Source organism: Anarrhichthys ocellatus, unplaced genomic scaffold (assembly GCF_004355925.1).
Source record: "Anarrhichthys ocellatus isolate YVR2014 unplaced genomic scaffold, GSC_Weel_1.0 scaffold11, whole genome shotgun sequence".
Taxonomy (NCBI): Eukaryota; Metazoa; Chordata; class Actinopteri; order Perciformes; family Anarhichadidae; genus Anarrhichthys; species Anarrhichthys ocellatus.
Window position 1 is genome coordinate 3890987 of NW_022280041.1, and position 6378 is coordinate 3897364.

At 44.4% G+C, this 6378-nt stretch overlaps 1 protein-coding gene across 1 annotated transcript in view; it reads right to left on the reverse strand.

Annotated features, from left to right (window-relative positions):
• The window catches only part of svep1 (sushi, von Willebrand factor type A, EGF and pentraxin domain containing 1), a 68605-nt gene that overhangs the window by 40660 nt on the left and 21567 nt on the right, over positions 1-6378 (reverse strand).

The following is a 6378-nucleotide window of genomic DNA, read 5'->3' on the forward strand; positions in this document are numbered from 1 at the left end:
ACACACACACACACACACACACACACGTATACACACACACACACATATATACACACACACACATATATACACACACACACACACACACACACACACACACACACACACACACAGAGTGGCCTCAGTTTACAACACGAGCCGTGTCTGCTTTACAACATCCTTGACCGACAAACACGGCAGCAGTAGTCATCAATTAAGGCTTTTCACAGACCTATATGTGTCGTTTAATGAGGGGAGGAATGGTGGAACGGGGCTGAAACATGTGCCGTTGAGGGACTAATATGGATTTCAACACTGCCTGTACTTTAAGGCTGCTGTATACAATCTGCTCTCAAGCAAAAAAAATAAAACTTCAAACACCGAATGACATGAAAGACTGTCCGAAAACACCTGAGGGCAGCTCACACACTGGGCTCTTTTGAAAGCTCTTTCTATGCGCTTTTGGTGAGCTGCCAAATTCCCTTTCAATTGCTGAACTTCCTGTTACTTTGTTTTTGTATTTCACTTGGTAAAGGATTACTTGGGACTTTATTGGAACTTGGGTTTTATTTGTTTATAACTTTTACCATCACCTCTACCCGCGTGTTCATGTGATTAGTCAGGTTGATTATCTGCCACTTTACTTGGAGGTGAAACCCAAATGTCAGTAATAATCCCTCACTGAGAAAAAAAAACTGAATTATTCGTTATTCAACAACTGAACCTGTCATGAAGGTTTAATTGCATTTCAGTGCCACGAGGCCGAGGAGCTGCAGCCGGTCCTCTTAAGGTGTTGGGCTTTCACAGGTAGTTTTATACAGGATGTGTATATAAACCTTGTATATAAATATGTATAAAAATGTGTTTGAACCTTTCATTCCTCTGTCATCACATTTTGATGTTTTATTTGTCCGTCTTCTATAAACACAACATAACATCAGACTATTAGATATTGCATTACAGGTTGTAAATCCCTCTGCAGTTATGTTGCATATAAATAATCTTTATTACTGAGCTTGTTAGTGGTAGTATTTCCCTCCCTCTCTCCCTCTCTCTCTCTGGCACTGAGCCAGCCTGATCTTTGCCCAGTCACTGAAAGCTCTCCATCCATCCACCACAAAAGATGCATGGCTCCGGGGTGAGGAATCCCCCCCCCCCCTCCTTCCCTCCCTCCCTCCCGTCCGTCCTCTTTCCACTCTCTGCTCCCCAAAGAAAAACACAAACTTCCATCCAAATCAGCTTAAGCTATTAATGGGGTTTAGGGGAGTCAGGGTGGTGGTGGTACTTGACCCCCCCCCCCCACTCCCAAAAACCCTCCTCCGCTTGTCGTCGCAGAATCCCAGGCATTTGCCCCCTGCTCATAACGAGACCAGCATTCATGTTGAGCAACTGAAGCTTTTATTTTCAGCCACAAAAACGATTGAGAAACAAGGACTTGGACTGACGCAGACGCGCTGTACAGAAGCAGGCAGTCTGCTGTGGTTATTGTTGCTGTGGGGATTAGGAGTTGTGCAGTTGGAGGGAATAGAGAGTCTTTATACGCACGTTTATGTAACATGTTGGATGAGATGGACAAATGCTGGAAACATATTTACTTTTGAAAAGCACTGAAGTGCACATTTTAACGACTGAGCAAACAGAAGGCCAGTGTCAAGCATTAGGCCGCTTTCACCCGGTCTGCTGGCAGAGGTGCTAATGACATCTTGGTAAACGACGAGGTATCTTAAGAAAAACACTGGCTGAAGTTCATGACAGCTGCTGTAAATATTCAGAGTCCCCAGATGTTCCATCTTAATGGGTTTGACCTCCGGTGCCATCATCAGGCCACATTGCTTCCACAGCATATCAAAAGTTAACGGGCAGTTTCCCCATGACATCTGCTGAACATTACTTCATCCTAAGCAATAAGAAACGATCACTGCTGATAAGAATAGCAAAACCATCATTACATTGTTTTTATTTGGTTGTATTGAAAGTAGACGTTAGTCTGTTGCGTTTTTATTTTGTTTAACATAGATCACCTCTATGAATTTAACTTTTTTAACACTGTTTTGGCCACATTCAAGCTCTTTAATCAACTATTTTATGGAATATTTATTCAAATTTTTTACTATGAATTGTTTTTATTATAATTTTCTTTTTAAAGCCAAGCGACCATGTGTTTATCAACGTGGCGACAGCCGTTGTAAGACTGGACAAACCATGCATAACGACTTTTTCCAACAACATACGCTGATGACTGAGTCTTGGCAGCGAGAACGGAGCACACATTGAGTGACTGAGACAAGATTCTTGGCAGTAAGTAGGCTTTGGTAACAGTCGCATCACAATTCAACCACTGAAGTTGCACATAAACAAAAAGAAATTAAGAGCCAGAGCTACTGTACAGCTGAAACTGTTGATCCACTGCTGTTTACAAAGGGATAGAAGTCTTATTATAAGAGCATCTGGCTTGCCTTTCATTAAGAATAGATTTCTAAGTGTATGTTTTAGTGTGCGTTAATGTCCAATGATTTAAAGGCCCAATGTTGTAATCTATTATGACTACAGTATGTAGTGTCTGTACTCTCGTAGGTGATATAAACAGGCGTGGCTCTGCGCTGTTGCCAGACATCTGGTACGTGTCAGATCCTTGAATGTGGTATATTTGAATGGGTCAGAGGTGTGTGCATGCAGAGCACGCCACAAACTTGCGGCCGTGCGCGCGTGTTGATCCCTGCGTCGCGTAAACCTGTGTGGAAGCGTGACGGTGCAGAGGGAGATGAGCTGCACAGCGTTGAGGACTTAGATGGAGATGACCACCAACAAAAAGACACTGGAGACCTCTGCAAGGGAGGCGAGGCCAGAGAGTGAAAGGAGAGAAGAAAATAAATAACTACTGCAGCATTCCTCCCATTTCAACACTTTTCATAGTTAACATTTAACAAATTCCACCTCGGTTGTTGTCATTTTAATTCCCCCGTTTCATTTCAGTCCGACTCGAGGCTTCCCCTCCCGGGATCGCTCGGTCATTGACATCCAGGCCGCAAATATTTACAGTGCAGACCCAGAACGCCTCCTCCTGGCAACAAACAAGGAAACGGACGGTCCATCTACTCAGAGAGACGGATGTGTGATATGTTCAGGGTCGACTTGAAGCTCATCGCTGCCACGTGTCTCCTCTTGGGATCGAGATGCCTCCATCGACCGAATATTGTAAACATTGAGCAATTCTTCCAGTATCAACTCTGAGGGGGGGGGGTTGTTACACTCACAGCGTTAGAGTCAACAGCTCATGTCTTGGTCAAGTCAAAGACATCCATCAATAGACAAAATATTGTGAATATTTATTCAGTGGAACAGAATCTACTCTAATCTCTAATGTAAGGGACTTAGGGTCTTAACTATTACTGGTTAATCAATCAGTGTTTTACCGGTTTTAATCACCGGATCCGTTTGTTTTGGAGAGGAGGAGACCTCTGCGGATAATTCAGCTCCTCTTAAAAACCTCCTGCACATTGCACACAGAAGGAATCCTGTGGCAATAGTGGTGAAGAGAACAACAAAGCAAAAGGAAGAACAGTGAGAAAGATGAAATACAGGACGGTGGAGTTTGAAACAGACACGCACAGGAACATACATAAGTCTCTCTCTGAATCAGCCTGCAAATATTTGATCCAGATCTTTTTTCCCCCCCGTCATCTCACCTGCCTTGCTTTATCTCTCTATGTCTCTTTCATGCCGTCTTCTTTCTCTCTCCCCCGTTCATCCCCGGCAGAGCAAAGCCTGCGCTGCTGACACCACATTAACACAGTCCAGACCTCCTGTCATTCTCTCAGGCTACAGAAGAGGCTGATAAGCCAGAATGTGACAGGAGGAAAACACGTCGCCCTCCTACACCCCCCCCACCACACTTCTCTCTCACTCCATTTACCCACTTCTCCATTCCCCATTCCTCTGGTGATCCTCCGTGATGCTTGACATTGGAATTTGAATGGAGACAACAATGTCCCGTTTGGCCCGTCGGAGTAAACCAGACTGAGCAGGAACCGGGTTCATCATCCGCTTCTATCTGCTGGAATTCCAGTCGTGTTTTGTGGAAGAGGCTGTTTCACTTGGCTGTCGACAACAGATTCATAAACAAGACTGCTGTGCACTGTGGGGATTTGGATAGTGTTTCCAACAGAGCCCTTCAGCCAATGACAACAATAATCCACCGACAGGCCTAGGGTTTGGTCATATTATTCTCAGATGTGTCAAAGACTGTTCGATGTGAGAAAAGAAAGTCCAAAACGAATAAAACCTCTGCAAACTTTCAGTCCAGACAACAGAACCACCTGAAGCCACACACACCGACTATCAAGCTTACGCAAGCCAGAGCAACGTCTCACTCTGGAAGTGCCTGTCTGCCACTCAGGAGCCCTGGCAGTGCTGACGCAGACGGTGCGCCCATAATTCACCAAACACCTTCTTTCAGCCAAGCCCATTGAGGTTAAAGCAACAGAATATTAAGAGCGAGATGCTGGATTTCTCTCTGAGAACAGCAGGAGTTTGTTGAGTTTACTTGTATGTTTCTTGGTTACGTATACTGCTCTCACCACAAATCTAATTGCTTTTGGAGCCACTACTGCATCAAAAGAGCCTCGTAAGTTATTAGGGAATGAAACATTCAATAAATGCAGTGTTCAAAAACATATATGAGGGTATTTCGCACCACTTAACTAAACCAAAACTGAGACCAACAAGGCTGACCGTGCCTTAGCCCGCCAACGGTTTCGCAAACGGCAACTCCAGGGACAGATGTTCCCCTGGGACAGCACACTGTGGGTCCATATCAGCTCTATAGCACGAGGATGACGACATGTAGGCATTCAAGTGTCCGCCACAGAATAGCCGACTCTTCTCCCATGAGACATCGTTATGCGAGCGAGCGAGAGACAGACAGAGGAAGCGGTTCTCGGTTGCGGTCGCAGCGCCTCGCTGTGTCCTTCCTTCCTCGAGCCGGCTGAGCCAACTCCGCAGTCTGCTCCCTGCTATTAATTAAACCATTAAAACAGATTAATAAGCAAAGTGGGGCTCCAGTCTCGACAACATCTGAGGAGAATTAGCGAGGCGTGATTTTTGGCACGGTGACCCCAATGCTCTCACTTTGAAAAATCCTCCTCCTCCCTCTGCCACTTTTGTTTTTGACTGGAACTTTTTAAACTCTGATCTGAATTATTAATACTTGTCCGTCGCTTAAACGGGCTTCTCCCCTCCTTCTTATCTAATTCTGGAGTGAAAACATGTGGAACTAGAGGGCAAATACATCCAGGATTACGGCCCATTGTTTCCTATTATGAGGGTCGCCCGCCATCCACATTTCTCTCGCTGTTTCCTCCACAAAGCGCACTCAGTATCGATTCTCACCTTAGTCCCTCGTCCCCTCCCACCTGCCTCCCCTTCACGAAGGGTGAGCTGTCAAACTGACTGAGGTTTAACACAGCAGTTCCTTAAACAAAGACGCACACGCCAGCCAGTGCATCTGCTAGTCGTTCCGCTCTCCAACAATCACACAGACTGCTATGTCTGTCTGTGACTTAAGTGATTACATATTCTGTAAAAATAACAGATCAACCCCTAACCTTACAGCTTAGTGATGGAGACCACCTGCATCAAACTGCAACATTACGCTGTGAAACTAGGAGCTCTAAAGGACCAGAGAATGGACATTTAGAAGACAAATGAATGTGTCATTACACGGACTGCTGGCAAAGGTTTTAATTCGACTGTCGGCACTGTTGGATTGATTTTAAGCTTTACACTCCAGCAAAACACGATTAATAACAAAAGTTCATCTCAATTCTGCAGTGGGACTTTGAGGGTTTCCCCTAATAAAGAGGACCCACTGCCTCACCACTTCCACTCAGCACAAACATTCACATCTGGGGATCATTAAAGATGAATCTCTTCTCATCGCAATATCTCATTTACACCGATTATTTCTGAGTGTAGGAGTCATTCCAGCCCACAGAAAACAAGAAGTGTAGAGAAATGAAGAGTTTAATACATCACCCAGTTCATTAAAATAACAGATTTTGAGACTCTAAAGGAGATTAGGAGAAGACTCCAAGGAAGGTAATTTAGGTTAGGTAAATGTTTGTGTTTAAGAGAAAGGAAAGCCCTCCGACATCCCATATTTTCACTCTCCATTTCAGTCTGTTTATGGCTTTCTTAACAAATAAGTGTCTATAATTATACATTGGTACATTCTATATTACAATTTCTCCTTGAATTTCCACTTTATAATTGTCTGAGCCCAGGGAATGTCTGTACGCTATACATGCATGAACATGCCTGTGTTTTCACTCAAGATTATCCGTTTATCGTTACTCACACACACACACACACACACACACACACACACACACACACACACAC